Source organism: Euprymna scolopes, chromosome 19 (assembly GCF_053919585.1).
Source record: "Euprymna scolopes isolate OS-2025 chromosome 19, ASM5391958v1, whole genome shotgun sequence".
In the NCBI taxonomy this organism is placed as follows: Eukaryota; Metazoa; Mollusca; class Cephalopoda; order Sepiida; family Sepiolidae; genus Euprymna; species Euprymna scolopes.
In genome coordinates, this window is record NC_136500.1 from 103,982,783 (window position 1) to 104,008,205 (window position 25,423).

The 25,423-nt window shown below is 41.4% G+C and overlaps 1 protein-coding gene across 1 annotated transcript in view; it reads left to right on the forward strand.

Annotated features, from left to right (window-relative positions):
• Positions 1 to 17,153: 17,153 nt before the first annotated feature.
• The window catches only part of LOC145239863 (protein Mis18-alpha-like), a 100,661-nt gene continuing 92,391 nt past the window's right edge, over positions 17,154 to 25,423 (forward strand). Inside the window, exon 1 of the mRNA XM_080103431.1 lies at positions 17,154 to 17,250. The gene's annotated coding sequence lies outside the window, so the exon portion shown is untranslated. The remainder of the gene's footprint in view (positions 17,251 to 25,423) is intronic.

The following is a 25,423-nucleotide window of genomic DNA, read 5'->3' on the forward strand; positions in this document are numbered from 1 at the left end:
ACCCAGACAAGCTGCTAAAGATGACAGAAGCATTGGTAACTCAAAAATCAAATCCCATGGTCCATCGGATGACATTTGCATCTATATCACAGCATGAAGATGAACCCATCCAACAATACCTTGTTCGTCTAAGATCCACGGCCATAGACTGTAATTTCTCATACCCCAACTGCGATCACGACCTGTCCGACATTTACATCAAGGACCAATTTATCAAAGGGATATCGAATGATACGCTTCAGACCGATCTACTGGCAAAAGCCAGGTTGCTAAGAACTCTCAACCAAAATATTTGTCATGCTGAGGCATTTGAGTCTGCACTACGGGACCAAACCGCAATGACTGATACCTCAGACATAGCTACAGTCCGGATGTCAATATATCGCACACAAAAAAAAAAACAGTGTTGTACGGACTAGCAGAGGCAATATTCGCACTAGCTCTACTGCTACTCACAACGATAACATTGCTGATAAAGAACCCCGTCAAACCTGCATAGGTTGCGGTAGTCACCAACACGGTACTCCAAGGACAAGTGCCCGCCATTTAACATGTCCGGCATGGAATCAAATGTGCAACACTTGTGGGAAACTTAACCATTTCTCAGCAGTGTGCCGGACAAAGAAATATCGCCCGGCAGTGATAAAAAGTTTTGAAGACCAAGAAGCTCCCATGAATACACTTATGGCCCATATCACATTCGATCAAATGAGGGGCACCATTATGACTACAGAAGGTGATCTGTTAACTGAAATAAATGCATCAGTAATCCCATTCTCACCAAAACCAGATCCCAGACAAGCTGTCAATATCCCTAGGAGTCGTAGTACAACGCTAAAGGTTTTTCCCGACAGTGGTGCCACCATTTGTCTTGGGGGACGAAAGCATTTAATCAAAATGGGCCTCACAGAGATTAGTCTTGTCCAATCAAGAAAGATCATACGGGCAGTCTTCAGGAGTGACCCCTTCTGAGTCCATGATACAAGCGATACAGGATTTTCCAGTCCCAAGGACAATTACTGACGTCAGATCATGGTTTGGGCTTGTCAACCAAGTAGCCTGGGCATATTCACTGGGTCCAGTTATGGTGCCTTTGGGACCTCGTCAAACAAAACTCCAAATTTGCTTGGAATCAAAACCTTGAAGACGCATTCAAAGATTCCAAGCGAGTTATAATTCACCTAGTCCAGAAGGGAGTAGCAACATTTGACAAAGACAGAGTAACTTGCCTTGCTCCAGATTGGACCAAAGAAGGAATGGGCTTCCTACTCCTACAAAAACATTGCCAATGTACCATTGCAAAAGCCCCAATCTGCTGTTCCGAAGGTTGGCATCTGATATATGCCAGCAGCAGATTTTGCACGGATGCTGAACGCAGATACGCACCAATAGAGGGTGAGGCAGCAGCAATAGCATGGGCATTGGAGAAATGCCGTATGTTTGTCATGGGTTCTCCAAACATCATAGTGGTCACAGACCATGAACCTCTGAAGGGGATATTTGGCGATCGTGATCTGAGCAAGATCCAAAACCTCCGGCTCTTTAGACTAAAGGAAAAGACCCTGAGATATAGATTTACCATACAGCATTGCCCCGGGAAGTAGCACAGAGGCCCTGATGCAGTCATCCGCCACCCAGTGGCGATGGTGCAAGCCCTCCTCAATGTATTTCCAACAAAACCTTCTCAAATGGATATACTGGAGTCAAACAACATAAGCAACATAACAGAGTCAACAGCCTTAATAGCAACATTTGCAGACCTAATTCGTTCAGCAGGTCGTGGCGATCAACAATATAACAAATTAATAGACACAATACAGCAAGGCTTCCCAAAAACACGTAATCTCACTGCGCCCGAAGTCCGTGAGTATTGGGAGGTGAGGCACCGCCTTAGCGCTGACAATGGTCTAGTATTGTTGGATCGAAGGATCGTCATCCCCAAAACACGACGAAAAAAGGTCCTACACTGCCTGCATTCTGCACACCAAGGAGTAGTCGGCATGAAAGCACGTGCCAACGAATCGGTGTACTGGCCAAGGATGGATGCATCAATCCGCAGTATTAGGGCGAATTGCATGGTATGCTCAACCATCGCACCTAGTCAACCAAGGGAGCCTATCATTCTAACACGATCCCCAGAGTGGCCATTCTAGCAAATCGTCATGGATATTTTTTATATTGGAGATCAAACATACCTTGCCTGCGCAGATAGGCTAACTGGTTGGCTAATTTTATACCGCCTAGAATCAGGTCACACTACTACAACCAAATTGATGTCCATATGCCGACAACTGTTCCAAACATATGGTGCCCCAGAAGAACTCAGCACCGATGGTGGCCCACCTTTCACTTCCAGCACGTTTCAAGAATTTCTGAAAACATGGTGTCTTAGGCACAGATTATCTTCTGTTGCGTATCCCCAATCCAATGGCAGGGCAGAGCTCGCAGTAAAAACTGCAAAGAGGATTGTGAAAGGAAACACAAGCCCCCAGGGTTCCTTGGACAATGACAGTGTTGCCCGGGCCATCTTGCAGTATCGGAATACCCCAATCCAAAGCATTGGCCTATCACCGGCTCAATTATTACTTCACCGTCGACTACGTGACTCCATCCCTTCACAGCCAATCCTCTACAAGCCTCATCCTGAATGGGTGTCAGCGGCACAACACCACAATGCAAAAATAGTAGAAAGATACAATAAATATACCCACAACCTTCCACCGTTACAAGCTGGTGACACCGTAGCCATCCAAAATCCAGTCAATCGCAGATGGAACACAACGGGCAAAATCATCAGTTCCCTACCAGATCGACAATACTGAATCAGGGTTAATGGATCCAGAAAGATCACACTTAGGAACCGCCGTTTCCTCAGAAAATACGAACTCAAGCCTGCACCAACCCCAATACCAAGTGCAACGCTAGGACCAACAATTCCCTCAAGCGATACTACATTCTTGCATCTCCCACTGTCTCCCTGTAATAGCACATACACAGCAACCAAACCCCAACAACAAACCACACATATATCCCCACGTTTTCGATCATCAAGGATTCCCCGAGCTCTTTCTAGGTTACTACCATACAACAAACTAGGCCTAAAAGAGAGATATACCTCTCATACAACCCAGCCTACTTGTGGGAGGAGGGGGAAGAGGGGAGATGTAGAATAATCAAAAGAACTGTAGTAGTCAATAACAACAACAACAATAATAATAATAGCAGCAACACTTACCAAGGGTCCAGCTTATGCACAAGACAGATACCAGATTGAGCTGGACTGAGGGCTTGTATTTATGTACAAGCATATCCAATCAGGTGATTCAGCCAATCATAATCCAAAGAATAGACTGGCCCATGTGTGCACAATGGAATCTCCCATTGTGCCATAAATAGTTCTCCTCTTTCATGAGAGGTAACTTTAGTCTTTGCCAAGTTATCCACAACTTGAATGTTGACCGAAAGTCCACTACACAATCCAATACACAATAAGAAAAAAATACAGTTCAGTAAGTCGATATTTATGAAATGGGTGGAGAGGTAGGTGTATCAGAAGCGGCCATTAAAAATGCGTGAAAAAACTTTAATAATTCAACTTACTATCTTTCAAAGCTTATAACTATTTGAAAAATGTAATTCAAACCCTAATTTTTTTTTCAATCAAAGAAGCAAAGACCTAAATTTAAAAAAAAATAACAGATTTAATAGCAAATTATGCAATATTTTTTTTAAATCGAGTTTCTTTAAAAAAGATTTGAAGAAAATCAACGAAATTTTACTTACTTCGATTATAAAAAATATATATCAATTCCAAAAGATCACTTACCTATAAAACATACTATTCAATGAGTACTTCCATCCTTCATTATTAATAATTTATCCATATTTATATTTTATATTCCATATCTTTTTTTAAATAAGTATTTAAAAAAAACACGCAATCTGATGTTTTTCACAATTGAAATAAAGAGAGACAAATATCTGCTTTTTTTCGCGTTGAACCTTCAGTGGCGTTAAGCGGTCACAATTAATGTCTCTTTCTATTGCATGTTGTAAACGAAAATTAGTATTTTGGGGCCACCGTAGATGAAAACTGAACACATTCACTTAATAGTTTTTGCCGTTTAAACCCACTCTACCGATTTTTTTTATTCTCTTAATGAAATACATGAGTTTTTAAATATTATATTTTATTTCTACTTTATCAAGTGAATTTTTTTTTAATATCTAAAAAAGAAAACATTGAATGAAATAGAAAAATTGTCATCAGCATCCGATATTTACTTGACTATGTAAGCATCACATGAGCTTTCCTTAAAAAAAAAAAATCAACTTGGTTTAAAAAAAAAAGGTTTTACACTTTAGACTTTACAGGTAAATTTCCAAAAAAACACTTCTTTTTTTGTTGTTTTAATTTACAATATATTATTTATTGATCTTTTATCTTCAATTTGTGATATATAAAACTTTGGTGAGTAAATTAATTATTAAAATTTTAATAGACATTTCAAAATGGGAGGGTGAATTACAAAAAAATCATTTGTCTAAAATATTATATTCAGTTTAAAGAACCTGTGTGTGCCGTAGTCACAGAGCACAATGTTTCTCAAGTATAGGCAATCCATCGATCCGGTGGACATGTCAGTGTGAAGAATACATTGTAAAGTTAATCAACCCAGTAATAATTGAAGCGTGGATGGTGGTTGGGGATTGCAAAGAATGCCAACCAATAGATCCAGCCCCAGTGCACCAGAAGCCAGCTAGGCTGGATGTCATGGAAAACTGGAGCAGGGTTGCTCTGGAGGATATAACTCATCTCGGCACTCAACTGTACCTGATGTTGATAGACTGTGGCTCTAGCCATTTTGCCACTTGGCATCAGTTGTACCAACCAAACTCTGCTAGCATCATCAAACAGTTGGAAATTGTGTTCTGTGAATTGAGTTGGCTTAGTTACAATGGCGCAGTGTATTGAAGAAAGAGATTCACTGAGTTTACACAGATATGAGGCGTGCGCATGTGATTTCAGAGTATCCACATACCATCGAGAAATGGAATAATCAAGAGGTCCCCTTGCATGGTAAATTTTCTAGTCCATACAAGGAGAGAGATGCTGTTTGAGTGAAGAATTCAGTATACGCCAGTGACAAAAATCAATAGCCAACACTAAGATTCAGTTAATGGAATACCACGCCACATAAAAGATGTATGCCAGCCAAATTGATTCAGTGACGACATTACCTCCTCATATGACGAAGCTGCTACACGAAACGGCCACATGAAGAAAACTTCTCAGAGAGTGCTTCACCTAACGACGTAGAGCAGGAGGAGTTCAATGATGCTACAGACGAAAAGCAGCCTACCCAACATTGCCATTTGTGTGATCTTGAGAAGTGTGATGAGCAAGCTCATGAAAATACTGAAAAGTTCATCCAAGGGCAATAAAAAGCCAATACCAGAGTCATTCAGCAAGTGACTGCCAAGATTACTCTGGTGTCATGTCATTTTGATATTGTTCAGAATCGTATCAGGTCATTCTGACAGTTCTGACAGAGTTGTTTGGGATCGTGTTGAGTCATTTTCACAAAGTCATTTGGGAATATGTCAAGTCATTTTGACAGAGCTGTTTGGGATTGTGTCAAATCGTTTGGAAAGAATTGTTTAGGATCATATCGTATGGAATTGTTCAAGATCATGTTGAATTATATCGACAGAATTGTCCATTACCATGCCAGATCATGTTTGGGACCATGCCAGGTCATGTTGACAAGTTGTACTGTGCCAGGTCATATTGACGGTATTTTCTATGTTGAGTCATGTAGATGGAAACATTTGGTTTACGTTTACTGTCCAGCATGTGATAACAATTTTTTTTCTATCTCTCTTTTCTTGTAAAGCCACACTATGGTCTGAAAGAGAATGTTTTCTTGTAGTTCTTCAAGTATGAAAGTATTTTTCTCAACAAAAATGTTCTATTTAATTTTTAAGCATTTCATCAGGCAACAATTTTTACTTTTAGAATGATGGCTTGATTTACAGGGTATTTTTGCACTGCTGAATCAGGAAATAGCATCTGATTCCTTCCATCAGCTCAGGTTTTTGTGCAAAGTTGATTTAAAAAAAAATTAGTTACATTTTGTGACATTATCAGCTGATTTTTGTCAACATCCTAAATATGTTTTTAAGAGTAGAAATGTTTTGCCAACAAAATATATTGATTACCTGATAGAAACATTAATTGCTGTATACTTAATGGTGGCCATTGATAAAGGTAAGTACATATAAATTACATGTTGCTTCACCATTGTTCAAACTTCAGGGCTTGAACTTGCGTTTCTTCAAACTCATAGAATGCTCAGCGGCAGGGAGGTCTCTATTCAGATTCCAACATTAGTCAGCCATTATGACTGCATCCCAATGCCCCTGATACCTGGTCTCCATTTTTTTTTTTTTCAAGTCTTGATGGAATCTCTTCTCCTGCTCATCACTCATTGAACCCAGATTCTCTGCAAACTGGTCCATGTGTGAAAATAAGTAGTTCATCTTGACACTCATGTTGCATCCCAGGTTTCTGAAAGCAGTCAGTATGTTGTTGATAAGTTTTCCATAGTTTCTGGCCTAATTGTCGCCAAGTTCTTCACTACCAGAGCAAATGCCTTCCATGCTGCCAATTCCACTTCATTCATTGAATTTTCAAACTCTGGATCTCTGAATAACTGCCGGATCTGAGGACCGTCAAATATGCTAGCTTTCAACTTCTTCACTATCAATCCTGGGAAAGCCTGGCGCAAGTAAGTGAAGCAATCACCATTCTTGATGAACTGCTTGATTAAGTCGAGCTTGATGTGCAGTAGTGGAAAGGGTATTCTGTCTCTGCCCACCAGACGGTCGTTGATGACGTTCCTTTCTTTGCAAGGCATCGATTCCTCACACACAGGCCAGTTCTTCTTTGTGCATGCTGGGCAACAATTTTTGGAAGATTTTGAGGTTTCACAAGTTTAAACTGATCCGACATTTTCGACATAATCACCCAGAACTATCAGACCTGAATACTTCTTGTCATTAAAATAATCATTTCCAGTGAAAACACTTATTAGTCATGGCATTTTACCCCTACCAACTTCTTTGAAAAAAACATGTGTGCATGTGAGCAAAAACGTAAAACACGACATGAGGTTCAAAAACTTGATCTGATTAAGCAAAACCAATGTGATTAGATTCGTCCTAAATCCGCTAAAAATGCAGGCAATAAACTTGTTATTAGTATTTTGGAACATTGTATTCTTCAACTGCATTCTTTTAAAGGTTTCCTAAAGAATTCATGCAAAGTTTATTTTTCTTTAATACAAGTGAAATACATTTACATCATATTTTGATGTTATCATCATTTTAGTTTAAGTGATAATTTCAAAACAAATATTTATCATTGCTACCAATAATGGAAAATTAAGTTAAAAATTTTAAAGAATCGTTTTTGGAATCGGAAAATAGACACAAATTTTTCTTATTCTGATACCGATTTCGACCCCCCCCCCCAAAGTTCTGATTTTTCTGATTCCGATTAATCGTCCCAACACTAGTAGATATATTCAAAAAGTATATTGCTCATTTAATGGAAATTTTTTATATAAGTGAACTGATACACAGTCAATACTGAAATTGTCGCAATTTTGGCTTCATATTTCACTTTATTGTTATTAATGACGCATAGGGCAAGTTTTTTAATCGGTTTTTGGCCAAAAGTTTGGCTGCCAATGGGTCAAAGTGCAAAAGTTTTGTGGTCTCTAGCAAACTATTAAGCCAATTTTGGGTCTAAACATTCCAAAGTTTACATAAAGGGTATTCAAACATACAGCAAGCTTTTTAATCAGTTTTTGGGCGAATGTTTCGCTGCCAAGAGGTCAAGGTTCAAAGAGTTGACCTTTGCAGATTCTAGCAAACTCCTCTGCCAATTTTGTGTCTAAACACTTGAAATTTTAGATATAGGTTCTTTGGATATGGGTCAAACATTTTAACTTGATTTGAACCCCAAACAATAAATGTTAAGGGGTCAAAAGTGGGGGCAAAGTTTTAAAAAATTTGACCATTGCGGTTCTAACCAACTTTTCTCTATGGTAGTTAAGGAAGCCTATTTTATAGAAAGGTATTACCATACATATGCACACTTTTTAATATATACATATGCACACTTTTTAATATATACTTATTGTCACGACCGGCTTTCGCTGGGGACTACGATCGCGTTCGCGTGACAATGCTAAAAAAAAAATAAATAAAAATATGTCCGGGTTTGGCTCGTTCAGGGGTTAACAAAAGTGTGTGGGGAGGGGGGATTCTTCTGGTTGGAACACCATACGCAGAAAAGTTAACAAAGCAAGCAGAGACAACTCGAACGACCGAGGGTTGATTTTAAAATGAGAATTTATTAAACATTAATAAACAAATAAACAAAAAAAATAAAGATAACATATAAATGGGGGTTGGGATTAAACTTAGGATATTAATACGAGCAGAGGGAGAAAACAATTTTAGCAGTTGGCAAGAACAAGACAAGAGAAGAAAAAAGGGGGTGACTCACAATGGCGACCGCTTTGGGGTATAATCCAGTTAGCATCTCCAGCAAGGAATAAGAAAGTTTTTATGGACGAAGGATTAGTGTTCTTTTTCAGTGACAACTCAGATAGTCCTTATGAACAAGTCATTGTAATTGTTGTTTTTCCTTCTGATGTAGTCCGGCGAGACAACACAAAGTTTTCGTGAATGACTCGATGCCGTTATTCCTTCCAAGATAATTCACAGAGTTCTCGTGTCTCCCGTCTTTTCCTTCAGTATCGTTGATGGTGGCGACATTCGCAGAATATGTAAACGATTGACAAGCGATAATCAATCTGCTCCAGCCTTTTAGCGCTTAATGGAAGGTTTTCGGATCTTTTACCCGAATATCATAAGTTTTTGATTTGGTTGTTTTTTTTTTTTGTTTTTTTTTCCGTCTCTTTCTCATGGCATACGGTCACGGCTTGTAGTAGCAGGGATGACCGTTCGCACCCAGGGTGACTGCTCAACTGCCTGTATTTTTGGGGAGGTCATCACGCATCCACCCCTCCTCTTCCCACTCACGACCCTGTCCTGTTTCCCCACTCCCATCGCCAACAAGTCGAAAATAAAAATGATGAAATGGGATCTCTTCTCAAACTTTGCCAACCGCCGATACAAAAATAGAAATGATGAAATTTACTTTCTCCTTTACGCTCGTTTAGAAGATGCCTTCAAATGGCTTACTGCGTATTTGTCACATTATGCACACTTTTTAATATATACATATGCACACTTTTTAATATATACATATGCACACTTTTTAATATATACATATGCACACTTTTTAATATATACTTATGTACACTTTTTAATATATACATATGCACACTTGTTAATATATACTTATGCACACTTTTTAATATATACTTATGCACACTTTTTAATATATACATATGCACACTTTTTAATATATACATGTGCACACTTTTTAATATATACATGTGCACACTTTTTAATATATACTTATGCACATAAAGTTATGAACAGTGTATAGGACCCAAACAAAGCCGGGCTGAACTGCTAGTATATATATAAAAGTAAAATCTCGGTGTGTGTCTGTGTGTGCATATTTCCCTACCAAACTACTCCGTAAATTTTCAGTCTACAGATTCAAGATTTGAGATAAGGGGTATTGAGATTTGGGAAAATCTGTTTCATTGGTTTTTGGTCAGAAATTTTGCTCTCTATCAAAACCTCTGCCAATTTTGGGTCTAAACATTTGAAATTTTAGATGTAGGTTATGTGGATATGGATCAAATTTTTTAAATTTTATTTGAGCTCAAAACAATAAACACGTATTCAAATTTGGCCCCTCTTCATACACACAGACTTGCTAACTGTATCCATCTTCTTTCAAAAGCCACGCGATGCAGGCTTCTTCTTTCCCATCTGATCTTTACCCATAATTGGTGTTTAAAGAAAGCAATCAGAACCTGATCAGAAAAAGGCACCCCCCCCCAGTCATCTTGCAGTCTCGACGTCCAAATTACCATTCTCGCCACAGCCAGGATTGCGACGCAGACCATTTGTCTTTCCCAGTCCCATAGCGGCCTCACATTGTCCACTACGTTGGATACAGTAATCGGGCGAGGATGCTCGGGGTCGATGCAAGCTGTTACCTCGCCAACGTGCAGCCAGTACTGGCGGAGTTCATGGCAATCGAAAAATGCGTGATCACTTGTTTCTGCGGCCATCATCCCACAACGGGGACAGGCAGGCGACTCCAGGGAACCAGAACTGCATTGTATATTGTTGAGGGGAAGCGCGTTTCGGGCCAATCGCCAGGTCAGAGAGAACTCTGAATTGTTCAGATGACTCGAACCTGGCGCCCAGCTCCACGCACAGCGGATCTCACTCTGCTGCCAACCCAAACGCGCGCATAGGGAGTCGTCGGCAGCCCCCTCACTAGATCCCTGTGGAGTTCCCTACGGGTGGCAGTCACAAGGTCGCTGGACCCTGGTAGTCGTTTTAGCGCAGCTCGGCACTCTTTCAGGTAGGCTGAATCTCCCCGCAGCCTGCGACGACTCTCGATAGCGGGGTCGAGAATGAGGTTGGAAAAGGCAGCAGTGATCGCGGGGTGCCATGGTTGATCATCTTGAAGGTAGTGGCTAAGGAAAGCCAGCCTCTCGGCGTCATGATGACACCTCAAGTCCGACATTCCCAAACCTCCCTCACACAGACGTTGAATACAGACCTGTCTGCTCACCCAGTGTCTTCCTCTGTCCCAAAGGAGCGAGGACAAGAGTTCAACAAGAGCTGTTAGGTGTTGTGCAGGCAGGGGAAGTACGGCCAGTTGGTAAAGGAGAAGAGGGAAGACGTATGTGGCGCACGCCTCAGCTCTACCCTTTAAGGAAAGTTTCCTTGGAAGCCACGCGTTGACTGCAGCTGCCACCTTTGACCGTACATCCAACCAATTCTTATCAAGCTGGAGACCCGGTCCGAACCACATGCCGAGGATCCGAACCGGGCCATCCGTCCAGCTGAAGGGCACCGGGAGGTTTGCGTTTCCACTCCAGGAGGCCAACCACAGTCCGACCGACTTGCTGCAGTTTATCTTGGCCCCTGTGATTCTTTCGTACTGTGCAAGTGCCTCCGACACGATCTCGATGTCTCTGAAGCCTGACACAAAGACCGTGACATCATCGACGAATGCGGATATCTTGGCAGCTGAGCCGCCAGGCAGAGCTATTCTGCGCAGGGCCGAATTTGCTTCCCCACATCTCAGCTTGCGGAGCAGAGGCTCCAAGGCCAGGACGTAAAGCAGGGGCGACAGCGGACAACCTTGACGAACCAACCAAGAGATAACAAAGGGCTTCGAGCATTTTCCGTCGACGTCGACTTGCACGACAGCCGTGGACTGTCAATACATCACAGAGATCCACTTGCAGAAGTCCGGTTTAAAACTGGCGGCCTCTAAGACAGATGCCAGGAAATGATGGTCGACCCTATCGAACGCTTTGGACTAATCTAAGTTGATCAGCGCGGCCTCCTTGTCATCATCTATTCCCCCCTCTAGGATCGTGCAGATCAGGTGCATGTTGTTCTGAATCGATCTCCCCTTCACAGTGTAGTTCTGTTCCGGTTCAACCAACTCGCCGATAACAACCTGAAGCCGATTTGACAGGGCCTTGGCCAAAATCTTCAACTCTGTGTTCAGCAGAGTTATAGGCCTGTAGTCGTCTAACTCTTTCCCACCATGTCCATCACCTTTCCTCAGCAATGTGATCCTCCCTTGGTTACCTGCCCTGGGATGGATCCCTGAAAAAAGGCAAGAAAATACAATTTTCTTATATTTGAGTTTGGAATTGCATTCACTTGCAAAAGATCTAGCTAATTTGCATATTCTTTTAAACATTCATTTTAATTACTTCCCTGTCAGGTTTTTTCGGTTTTCTTATGGGATGATCATCTTTAGTTAACTATTACGTGTAATTATATTCATGCAGATATTCTACATGATTTATACTTGCATAATATTTGCACAAAAAGCTTACAGTAAACACAAAATTGTTTCCATATATATTTATGTATACGTATATATTTTTGTTTCATCTATCTATCTATCTATCTATCTATAAAAGGGAACATGTGTGTGTGTGTGTGTGTGTGTGTGTGTGTGTGTGTGTGTGTGTATGTGTGTACATTTCTCTACGCAATAACTCTGTACATTTTCAGTCTACAAAATCGAAATTTAATATACAGGGTACTGAGATTTGGGAAAATCTATGTGATTGGTTTTCACCCAGAAATTTGGCTGTTAAGGGGTCAAAGTTCAACGATTTGACCTTTGAGAACTCTACCAAACTCCTCCGCCAATTTTTGGTCTAAACACTTGAAATTTTAGATATAGGTTCCTTGGACATGAATCTAACTGACTAACTTGATTTGAGCCCCAAACAATAAATGTTAAGGGTCAAAGTTAAAGAAATTGACCGTTTTTTTGTTTTTTGCTCCGCATACACCTCCAAACACCCGAGCAACGCCGGGCACCCATGCTAGTATATATATATATATATATATATATATATATATATATATCGTTTGAGGTGTAAATATTTTGGGAGTTATGTCCCTTTAATTGCACCATTACATGTACTTCCTCAAACTAACTATTAACAGAAATTATACCATTTCTTAAATTATTTTTTTCTTAGTGACCGAGGATCTCAATTTTCTGCTATTATTTTCAAGATTATATGCAAAAACATACGTACAAGGGAAATATTATAATATTACAATTAAAATTTTCTTGGAAACTATTATCATTAAAAATTAGAAATTAATTTTTTTTTGTGTAATATTGATTTTATTAATGTACGAGGGGCGTGCAATAAGTAATGCCCCTGACCCACTTCTCATAGCAGTAGAGAAACGAAACTTGACACAGTTATTAGCCTTTCTCTACATAGAAACCACGCAGAGTTATGCATTTCTCCCATTGTTTGATGTAGCTCTGGAGACCGTTTTTTTAGAACACCCCAGGTTGGTCCTCCAACCGTGACGTGACTTCAAAAATCAAGGCTGCATCATCTGGGAACCGCTTTCCTTTCAAAAACAACTTCATGGCTGGGAAGAGGTGAAAGTCAGAGGGTGCAAGGTCAGGAGAGTATGGAGGATGGGGAAGGATTTCATAACCACATGCCCGTGCTTCTGATCTGGCGACATGTGAGTTGTGGACCGGAGTGTTGTCCTGTAGGAGGAGAATACCTTTGCTGATCTTACCCCGCCTCTTGATTTTGATAGCTTCCCTTAATTTCCTCAAAATTGAAGCATAATAGGCTCCTGTAATTGTAGTACCCTTTGTCAGGAAATCTGTCATCACTACTCCATCCTGGTCCCAGAAGACTGTGAGCATGACCTTGCCAGCGGAGGGCTGCACCCTTGCCTTCTTTGGAGGGGGTGAGTCCAAGCACTTCCACTGAATTGACTTGGCTTTCATCTCTGGATCATAGAAACTCGGTCAAAAATGAATAATAGTCATTTATTTGTTTATTTTGTTTGTTTGTTAAGTGAGGCTGTCACCTATAGCATAAACGGTTTTCCATGAAACAAGCAACTTCTCAGCAAATTAGCAGAATGGCAAGGGAATTAGGAGACTCCTTAATTTCGACTTTGACATGCCCAGTCAAGTCGTTCAAACTCAACAGCTGATGAGACCCAGCAGCAGAAGCAGCAGTAGTTCAAACAGCTTTTTCAGGGCTAACTACCACAAACTATTATTGTGATTCAAACAGCTCTTTTCAGGGCTTTAAACAAATTACCTTAATGCGGTACACACTTTACTCTCTGCTACATCTGAGACGCCCTTTCTACAGCTAACTAATCCCTGCAGCTTCCAGCAACTTCTGCAGCTTCCTGTGACTCCTGCAGCATCCCAGTTTACTTTTGCAGTTCCAGCTACCAGCTTTGGTTCCTGTCAATGTCCAACTACCAGTTTCCAATGCCCACTGACATCCTGCTTTCAATTCCAGTGCCAAATGACATTCAGCTGCCAGTCCCAATGTAGGGAAATGAATGACTTACTTGACTATAGCACATGTGCAGGATTCAAAGTGTCGGTCATGAAATGAAATGAAAGAGAAAGAAAGGAAAAACTAGTTTGTTTTATGGTTTTTTTTTTTTGGTTTTTTTTTACAAAGGCATCACCACATTATCAAGGCCCAGAGGCCACTCAAGGATAAGGGTTAAAGAGTGTACAGTAGAAATTGGTCAATATAGTAATCATTAGTAATGAAAATTTGGTAAATTTAATAACTTATATGGAACGGCTCATCAAGAACTTATTTACTTTAGACTTGAAGACAACCATATTGTAGTCAGCCGGAAAGCAGGAAAACGGAAGACAATTCCACAGGCGTGCAGTTCTAAGAAAGAAGCTTTGTTCATGGAATCTACGTTTAGGTTTAGGCACAGATAAAGAGTGGGGGAAATTATTGATAGTGTTTACAACTAGACGAGTGTTTCTTGTGAAAGTTTGGCGAGGGGGGACCATAGATTGAAGCTCAGTTGAACACTTTCCATGAAAATAACGATACATCAGAAACAAACTCGCAACATCTCTTCTGTGAGATAGAGGTTGCAAGGAGGAGAAAAGGACATCTCCTACGAGGCTACGAAGTCTATTTTGAACTCTATCAAGGCAGGACAAGTCCTTTCTAGCAGCTCCTGCCCAGATGTGGCAACAGTATTCCATCCTTGGACGTACCTGGCTCTTATATAGGTAGAGAATAGCATCAGCAGTGAGATATCTACTGGATCGATAGAAAGATCCCACCATTTTTCCAGCGGCCTTGGCAACAGATTTGATATACGTGTTCCATTTAAGATCAGGAGTAATGGTCAAGCCCAGAAGCTTGTCAAAACTTGAGGCCTCCTGAAGACGAGAGCCATTCATTTCAATTGATGACAAATGTGAATTAGAATGTTGATGATGTAAAGAGAGAAGCTTGGTTTTAGATGCATTAAAAGTAACCAGCCACTCCTTTCCCCATTGTACTACGTGCTCAAGATCAGAGGAGAGAGAATTGGAGAGAACTTGGTCGTTTACTGTCTTAGATGTGGTACCATAAATGGTAGTGTCGTCAGCATAAATGTCTACAAATGATGTAAGGATATGATTTGGAAGATCATTAATGTAGATCAGGAAAAGAGTTGGGCCCAGGATGGATCCCTGAGGGACACCGGCATTAATACTGTGAGCTTCTGATTTTTGCCCCTCAACTACTACTCTTATGAACCTATCAGAAAGAAATGATTTAATAATTGAGAAGACTTTTCCAGCTATACCATAGCTAGCGATCTTATGAAGTAAACCTTTATGCCATACCCTATCAAAGGCTTTAGATATGTCAAGAGCAATTGCCCTAGAAAGATTGCCACCGTCGAGAGATTTGCTAATCCTATGCGATATAACTGTAAGGACATCTGCTGTAGATCTAGCAGAACGGAAACCATATTGAGTGTCACTAAGAAGGTTATTTTTGCTGAGATGTTTGATTACTTCTGTATTTAACACAGATTCTAGCAACTTACTCATGACCCACAGGAGACTTATTGGCCTGTACTGAGAGGGGGATGAGCGATCACCTGAATTCTTAAATACAGGGCATACTGATGAGATTTTCCAGGGAGATGGGAAACTATTCTCCTTAAGACAACGTTTAAACAGTTTTGTAAGTATGGGCGCTAATTCAGGTTGAAGTTTTTTGAGTACTATAATTGGAATGCCATCAGGGCCAGTTGCTTTACTGGAATCAAGGTTTTTGATTAGCTTGGCAACATCACGTACAGATATACGTATATCACATAGCGTGTTTTCTGATACAGGAGGAAATATTGGGGGTTGGCGGTCTTGGTCGCAAAGGGTAGAATTAGCTGCAAAGTTCTTGACAAAGAGTTTGGCTTTGTCTGATGCTGACGAGATTACCTCAGGTCCATTGATAATAGTTGGGATGGAGCACACGCTTCTGTTCAGGATTCTGTTTGCTATTTGCCAAAACTGGTGGGAACCAAGCCGCTGCTCAGCTACTTTGGACTTAACAGATTGAGCATACAACTCTCTTGCGTTCCTTATTACTTTCTTACAATGGTGAATAATCACATGACTGTGAATGTTTATGCAAATGAGACTGGTCTATAAAAGTGGACATGAAGCGAGCATGAGGCGAGCATGAGGTGTGTTACTTATGCTGACGTGTGGAAGTCAGCTGGAAAGATCGTTGTGTTTGGAAGTCGGAAGTTTTGACAATAGTGTTGAATTTAACCGAGAAATTGTTGATTTGAAGTGCAAAATAAATAACACTTGAGTCATTTAATTATACCCAACGCCTGTCGACGTCCAATATTCCATCAACGCCCGACTACTAGTTTCCAGTATCAGATCCCATCTATACGACCTGAGGCATATCCTACTTTAGAGACGCAAGAATCTCAACCCTGTGAGATGTCAGTTCTGGTTCCGGCTGATCCTGATATCCATTGCCATACATTTTATCTTTTTCTTGATAAAAATAAAACATGATATACTTAGTCTTTAACCGATCATCTGTGTTTGTCATCTCTCTTTGCTCTTGCCATAATTTTCCTTGTTTTGTGTCCACCTCTTTAGTCCCTTCACACCATTCGACCTTCTGCAAAAAAATAATATATTAATTTAAAAAAAACAAAAGAAGCGTTCATTATATTCTATGATCGTTAGTTAAGAAATCCTAAAAATTTCATAAAAATTAGTTCATTTAATGAATTTTTGTGAAATTTTAAGTGCTGTGAGGAGCCAAAATGTTTATACAGTTTGGACTATTCATTTTGCACGTGTCTATTTACATATAAAAAAAAAATATGCTTAAAATATGGCATAGACCAGATAGGGGAAAGATCGATTTTTCTACCTTAAACTAACTCAGTCACATTCCTTGCCCATTCATCAACACATGACACTAATAGTCAAAAATATCTATACTCAATCAGGGAAAGAAACTTAAAACAGAACTAGAAAGAAAGGGGAGGCAAATGTGCTTATTTGAAAAGCATGTTTACCTCCCCTTTCTTTCTAACTAAGGAAAGAATTAAAGGAAAAGAAAATAAATGCATTTTTACCTCCGTGAGTAGGAGAGTTATTGGCGGCAACTTTAAAACGATAAACTTTATACCTTGCAGGTTAGTGTATTAGTTACTTTAAAACATATAACATTCTCCTTTTTCTACCGATATTTTGTTTGATGTAAATTCTAACAATTTTGGAGTTTTTTGTGTTTATTTTTTTTAAATTTAATATTGATAAATGAGGAACCGTTTCGATTTAAAATGTTTATTGCTTTACGCTTGTAATAAAAATTTAGGGTTTGTATTTGTACACAAAGAACAAATAAATGTTATCAAAGGCAAGATAAGTTACTTTTCTACCAAACTGGATATATTTTTCGTGTTTTTATTTAATGTAACATGTTTATTCGGCTCGAAAAGCATACAGTGTTTACCGATGTATTGGAAAATTCAAAATGGCGCCCGACTCTCTCTTTAACACGGTAAGTTTGGGAAAAGGTGTTATAAATAATAAATTATACAAAATACTGTTAGAAATTCGCTCAATATATGTTACCGTGACATAGGTTGACATATATTCGGTGGTTTTTTAATAGTATTTTTTCTAGTTTATTATTTATAACACCTTTTCCCAAACTTACCGTGTAAAAGAGAGAGTCGGGCGCCAGTTTGAATTTTCCAATACATCGGTAAACACTGTATGTTTTTCGAGCTGAATAAATGTTACATTGAATAAAAACACGAAAAATATATCCAATTTGGTAGAAAAGTAACTTATCTTGCCTTTGATAATATTTGTTATATATTTGTTTTTTGACAACTTTTTCGAATCTATGTGTACAGTAATACAAACCCATATTTATCATATGTACACAATATTTCATCGCTTTATGTTCAGGCCACTAAATCACGTTTTTTTTTTTTTTTTTTTTTTTTTTTTTGTCGTTGATAAAATTGGTCGTTTTCTTTTATTTGAAAAATTCGATTCTCACTTCAATGTTTCAATCGTTGGTAACTACATTTTTACATCCAAATATTAAAATACGTAAAGAACTTTTGAGACTACAACTCGGCGATTGTGCTGTGTGCAGATAAATTTTACAATAAAAATAAAGTTCAGATTGACATTTATGATGGCTTTTAAAATTGAAGAAAATGCATAAATGTCGCTGCTTCTACAGTTTATCGTCGAACCTGGAGACGCTATTTTATTTCGCGCACGTGTCGTTCAAATCCAAAGGAGAAATGAGTATTTTAAACTATGACCAAAGTTAGAAATAAATAACAAAAAAATGCTGCTAATAATGCAGAGTGATCCAATCCGCGCTATTTTTTAACCCGTATTTCCAGGTTTAATTAAAGTTTTATATGTTTATATGTTTTTTTTTATTCAATTGTAAGGTTAAAGTACAAAATAGGTACAAAAACACCCTCCCCTCCCCATGTTAAGAATGGCGTTTTAAATAATAACGTTATTATTTCAGCACGGATCAGATCACTCTCTGCATAGTGCATGAGTACCAAAAAATTAAACTAGATATTAATTACTTCCGGAAAGAACTATGAAAAAAAGTAAATAAAGAAAATGAAAGCGAACATATATCCGAGTACTTGTTTAATTGAAATGTTTCGATTTAATTAATGAAAACGAGAAAGTTTTTCATGAAACGTGTATGTATGTGCGTGTGTATATATATATATATATATATATATATATATATATATATATATATATATATATATATATATATATATATTGGAGTAGGTGGCGATTAACCTCGAACCCAAAACAACTCAAACCAAAAACGAAAGGGACACCGATTATTCACCGATTTTTATCTATGAAAACAGTGATCATATCGTTCAGTTTACAAATAAGCTGAACTATTTTTCCACATTAAAGAATATAAACAGAATTTTTTTCTTTTATTGTAAACAATATTCTAAATTTCTTTTAATATTGACCTATTTTAATATTAGTCGTTTTCTTTATCGCTAAAAGGCATTAATATTAATTTTAATTCACGGTAACATATATTGAGCGAGTTTTTAACCGTATTTTGTCTATATTTTTTTTATTAATAACTCCTTTTCCCAAACTTACCGTGTCAAAGAGAGAGTCGGCCGCCATTTTAAATTTTCCAATACATCGGTAAACATTGTATGTTTTTCGAGCTGACTAAACATGTTACATTAAATAAAAACACTAAAAACATATCCAGTTAGGTAGAAAAGTAACTTGTCTTGCCTTTGGTAACATTCATTTGTTATATATTTGTTTTTTGACAACTTTTTCGAATCTATCTGTACAGTAATAAAAAACCCACTGCAGAAGTACAAAAAAAATTTTGTTTCTAATTTAGGTAAAACTATACAAACACCGTGACAGCGAATTAACCCTAACCCTACCCCTAACCCTAACCCTAAACCCTAACCCTAACCCTACACCCTAACCCTAACACGGTGTTTGTATAATAATACCCTAATTTATTTGTTTACATTTTTTCACCATACTTTTATTCCTAACCAAAAATGCATTTGGTACTAGTGCAGTTTCGTCAACGCGAGAAATACGAACTTAAAACAAAAATTTCCTTTAAATTGTTAGGTGAAAGTGAAGAATGTTTCGTATATTCGCGGTAGCAAAACTGCACAAGTACCAAAATGTGTTTGTTTTTTTTTTCTAATTTATTATTAGGTGAAAGAATAGTTCGTATGTTTTGATGACAATTCGTTCATTCATTCACGTATGTAAAATCAAAACAAATAGACATATGCCCCGAACTTTCAATCACGTGTCAGAGGGAGCGTTGATTACTTTCAGTGACGTGCGCGTAGGTCGTCCGTCATGTTTTTAGCGATTTTGGGAAAGTGGCAGGATTCTCAACCTCCGCCGATTTTTTAAATAAAAAACGAAACAATTTTTATTTACATTGTAAACATATAGAAATAGAACCTTTGATTATAAAAAAAAAAAAAAAAAAAAAAAAAAAAAAAAATTTAAACAATACGAACAGAATTGTTCTTGGACTTTTGGTGAGGGTGATCCCCCACCCCACCACAAAAAGTACCATACACATAGATTCGAAAAAGTTGTCAAAAAACAAATATATAACAAATAAATGTTATCAAAAGCAAGATAAATTACTTTTCAGGTTTGTATTACTGTACACATAGATTCGAAAAAGTTGTCAAAAAACAAATATATAACAAATGTTATCAAAGGCAAGATAAGTTACTTTTCTACCAAATTGGATATATTTTTCGTGTTTTTATTCAATGTAACATATTTATTCAGCTCGAAAAACATACAGTGTTTACCGATGTATTGGAAAATTCAAACTGGCGCCCGACTCTCTCTTTTACACGGTAAGTTTGGGAAAAGGTGTTATAAACAATAAGCTAGACAAAATACTATTAAAAACCCATCGAATATATGTCAACCTATGTCACGGTAACATATATTGAGCGAGTTTCTAACAGTATTTTGTCTAGTTTTATGTTTGTGAGACTAACCGTAGCCCTCGGCGCAAGAGTGTCCGTGTGTGCCTTGCGTGTGGGGTGGTGGCTGATCCTGTGGTCGGGGCAGCAGACGAAAGATTTTCAAGATGGCGCCTGCCTGCTTTTATTAGAGACGGAATCTCGCAGGATCGCAAATTAGCTAGGCCATCTTGAGGAATAAAAATCGGTCCATTGGAGGTGCGAGGCAGTCGGGTTCTGACGTTCGTGGCGATCAGTACAGTGACCGTTGGGTTCCGTTTCTATTCGTGCAGTCAGCTGAGCTTTGTTAGTTACCTTTGCGCCGTGGCTGTCATTGGTTGTTGGTTCGCTGTGTGTTGCCGTGGTTCTTCAGTGAAACGCTTCGTCGCCCACGACGAGACTCCCCGTCTCCTACACAAGATACTCATACAAGCTATTTCGGCCCCCCCACTCCGAACTTGGTTTTCTTTTCTTCAATGGCGGATAGGTTCGATCTAAAGTTGATACCGGAATTCGACGGATCCGACCCGGTACTCAGCTGGGTTGAGAAGGTCGAGTTACATTGTCAGTTGTCCGGCGTGAAAAATGTCGAGCGCGTGATTCCTCTGCGGCTGACCGGCGGGGCCTTCGCTGTATATCAGCAACTCAGCGCTGAGGAGAAGTGTGACTACTCGAGTATCAAGGCGGCGTTGTACAGGGCGTTCGCCACTGACCCCGCCACTGCATGGGAGCAGTTTGAGACGAGGTCTATACGCTTGGGCGAAACTGTGGACGTGTATCTCGCCGAACTTAAGAAGCTGACGGTGTTGTTCGGCGGTCTTCCCGAGAGGGCCCTAGCCTACAAATTCCTGTCAGGACTCCCCGCTGGAGCAAAGCAGCTCCTGCGAGCAACATCTACCATATCCTCACTACCGCTGAATGACCTAGTGGACAGAGCCAGGACAATAATGAAGGATGACTCGACGGTGCAGGAACCGGTAGTCGCCGTCGCACAGGCCCCACCAAGTGGCTAAGGACCGTCTCAGAGACCCAGCCTGCAAGGTGATGTCATCTGCTATAGATGCAACGGGCGGGGCCACATGACAAGAAATTGTAGAAGGCGGTCGACGGCTGTTCGCTGCTACCGCTGTAACAAGACTGGGCACATGGCCCGAGACTGTGCGGGAAACGGGGACGGGGACAAGGTGCCAGTGCCGACCTCTTCCCCGAACAGAAAATAAACAAGGCGCTCCCTGTCATTCAGGTCCGAGTTAATGACATGTTATGTTCAGCCCTCCTTGATTCCGGTTGCTCTCGCACCATAGTGTGTGCGGACTTCTGTCGGGCGTGGAAAAAGAAGAACGTCAGGATAACTACCATTACTGGAAAAATACGAATGTGTTGCGGCGTGGGTGTGGTACATATTCGCACAAGAACTGGGAACTCGGCCAACGTCGAAGCGCTGGTGACACGCGAAAAGCCGCTGAGTTTCGACCTGTTGCTAGGCTAGGATGCCATCAAAGCCCTGGGCGGCGTGCGCATAACGCGCACTGGCGTTGTAGAGTTTCAGGATAGGCCCCCGGTGTGCGCAGCACTAAGATTGACCAGCCGGACTTCAGTGCAGAATTTGATGACCAACAGAAGGCGTGGACCGCCACTTGGAGGTGGTCAGAAGACAAGGAACCGGCCAAACTACAAAACAAAGTGGCAGAGTACCGTATGCCCGACCAGATAAGGCCTGCATACGAAAGCGAGCTCCGTGAATGGATTAAGAACGGTTGGCTGATTCCATACCCCTACGACAAACTTGGACCCCCCAAGGGCCTGATACCGCTGATGGCAGTTGCCCAACCTAACAAGTCAAAGGTGAGGCCGGTAATGGACTACCGCGAGTTGAATGCGCATGTTGATGCGTTCACAGCGGACGCCGACGTCTGTGCCAGCAAGCTGCGAGAGTGGCGCCGGCAGGGGTCCAATGTGTCCCTACTGGACTTGAGAAAAGCATACTTGCAGGTCCGGATCAGCGAGGCGATGTGGCCTTTCCAGACAGTGATGTTTTCCGGGAAGAGATATTGTCTTACGCGACTCGGATTTGGGCTAAACGTAGCACCCCAGATAATGAAGGCTATCGTCAATGCCGTGTTGTCACAAGAAGAATGGATCAGAAAAGGAACATTGGCGTATATTGACGATATATACGTGAACGAAGATATCGTGTCATCTTCGCGCGTAAGATCAAAACTTGCCGAGTTTGGTCTAAACTGCAAGGACTCTGAGCGGCTTGAGGATGGCGCCCGCGTATTGGGCTTGAGCGTTCAAGAGGAGCGAGGGATCCTGAAGTGGAGGCGTGGAACCGCAGTTCCCGACGTACCCGACGTTTACACAAGACGTGACGTGTTCTCCCTGTGCGGGAAACTTGTGGGGCACCTTCCAGTATGCGGATGGGTTCGTGCGGCGACAGGCGTCATAAAAAGGAGGGCAAATGCGGTCACCAAAGGCTGGGACGATGAGATAACCGACGAACTATTGGTCCGAATGTTAAAGGAGACCGTCGCTAGTGTGAAAAAGAATGACCCCGCCACAGGGGACTGGTGCGTGCAGGGAGACGAACTGAGTGTGTGGGTGGACGCAAGTTCTCTAGCGATCGGTGTAGTTTTGGAGAAAGATGGGGCCGTAGTTGAGGATGCCTGCTGGCTGCGACCGGCGAATGATGCTGCCCATATCAACCTGGCAGAACTCGACACTGTAATAAAGGGCATTAACCTGGCACTTCAATGGGAAGTGAAGAAACTGCGTGTGCACACTGACTCACTTTGCGTGCACCACTGGGTGTCGGACACACTCACGAGCAAGTCCAGGGCACGCACCAAGGCAGCCAGCGAAATGCTGATAAGACGGAGGCTGGAGACTGTGAAAAAACTGGTGACGGAGTACAACCTGTCCGTAGACGTAGTGCTCGTCACCTCGGACTACAACCTCGCCGACAAGCTCACTCGGGTACCACGGAGATGGTATGAGGCTATGAAGAAAGAAGCTAAGCCATTGCCTCTGTGTGCTGCCTCCGTGGAGGAGGACGAAATCAGGAAGATACATCACGACAGTGGGCACCCCGGAGTACAACGGACCTACTACTTTGTGAAGTTGGCTAGACCATCAATACCAAAAAGCGCAGTAAGAGCAGTGGTCAGGGAGTGCCAAACGTGCCAGTCCATCGACCCCGCCCCAGCCAGATGGCGGAAAGGACAGCTGGGAGTGGACGCGACTTGGAGTCGGTTGGGTATGGATATAACCCACTACGGCAGCCAACACTTCCTCACGCTGATAGACTGCGGGCCAACGAGGTTCGCGATTTGGCGCCAATTAGCGAGGCAGGATTCCACCAGTGTCATCCACGAATTGAAATCCATATTCTACGAAAGGGGGCCGCCTGAGGAGATCCTCACGGATAACGACACGGCGTTCTGCAGCAGGGAATTTAGGCATTTTATGGACAACTGGGGGATCCGCCTTCGACACCGATGCGCGTATGTGCCGAGCGGCAACGGCATAGCGGAGCGGTGCCACCGAACCGTGAAGAGGATCGCGGCCAGGAAGAAGTGTACGATCGCGGAGGCGGTTTACAGATACAACACAACGCCTAAGGACGCCGTGACTGGCGGCAGTGCGCCCGCTGATGCGATTCATCACTACCACGTGCGCGTCAAGGACGTTGAAGTGTGTCTACCCGACCAACGAGAACCCCAGGGGAAGTACCAAGTGGGAGACACCGTCTGGGTGAAGCCACCCGGCGGCCGGTGCACCAGCAGCTTTTGGAGGGGGCGGGTCACCGGCGTCATCAGTGAACAGGCCATACTAGTCGATGATACTCCGCGCCACGTAAGGGATGTCCGGCCCGCTCTAAGCGCTGACCAATCGGCGAGCAGTGGAAGTAGCGAGTCATCAGACGATGAGCGATGGATCCAACCCGTGCTCCACGAACCTGGTGACTCAACTGCGAGCAGTGGAAGGAGCGAGTCATCCGACGATGAGCGATGGATCCAACCTGTGCCCCACGAACCTGATGACTCAACTGCGAGCTCTAATGCTGATACTGATGCTTCCGATGACACTTCTGAGAGCTCCGATGATGAAGTTCCGGCAATACCCCTCCGCAGGAGTGCTCGAATCAAACGGCCACGTCCGCCGTGTCACGTATGTGATCTGGAGACCAGGGGGGAGTGTGAGACTAACCGTAGCCCTCGGCGCAAGAGGGTCCGTGTGTGCCTTGCGTGTGGGGTGGTGGCTGATCCTGTGGTCGGGGCAGCGGACGAAAGATTTTCAAGATGGCGCCTGCCTGCTTTTATTAGAGACGGAATCTCGCAGGATCTCGCGGGGATGCAAATTAGCTAGGCCATCTTGAGGAATAAAAATCAGTCCATTGGAGGTGCGAGGCAGTCGGGTTCTGACGTTCGTGGCGATCAGTACAGTGACCGTTGGGTTCCGTTTCTATTCGTGCAGTCAGCTGAGCTTTGTTAGTTACCTTTGCGCCGTGGCTGTCATTGGTTGTTGGTTCGCTGTGTGTTGCCGTGGTTCTTCAGTGAAACGCTTCGTCGCCCACGACGAGACTCCCCGTCTCCTACACAAGATACTCATACAATGTTTATAGCACTTTTTCCCAAACTTACCGTGTAAAAGAGAGAGTCGGGTGCCATTTTGAATTTTCCAATACGTCGGTAAACACAGTATGTTTTTCGAGCTAAATAAACGTTACATTAAATAAAAACACTGAAAACATCCAGTTAGGTAGAAAAGTAACTTATCTTGCCTTTGATAACATTTATTTGTTATA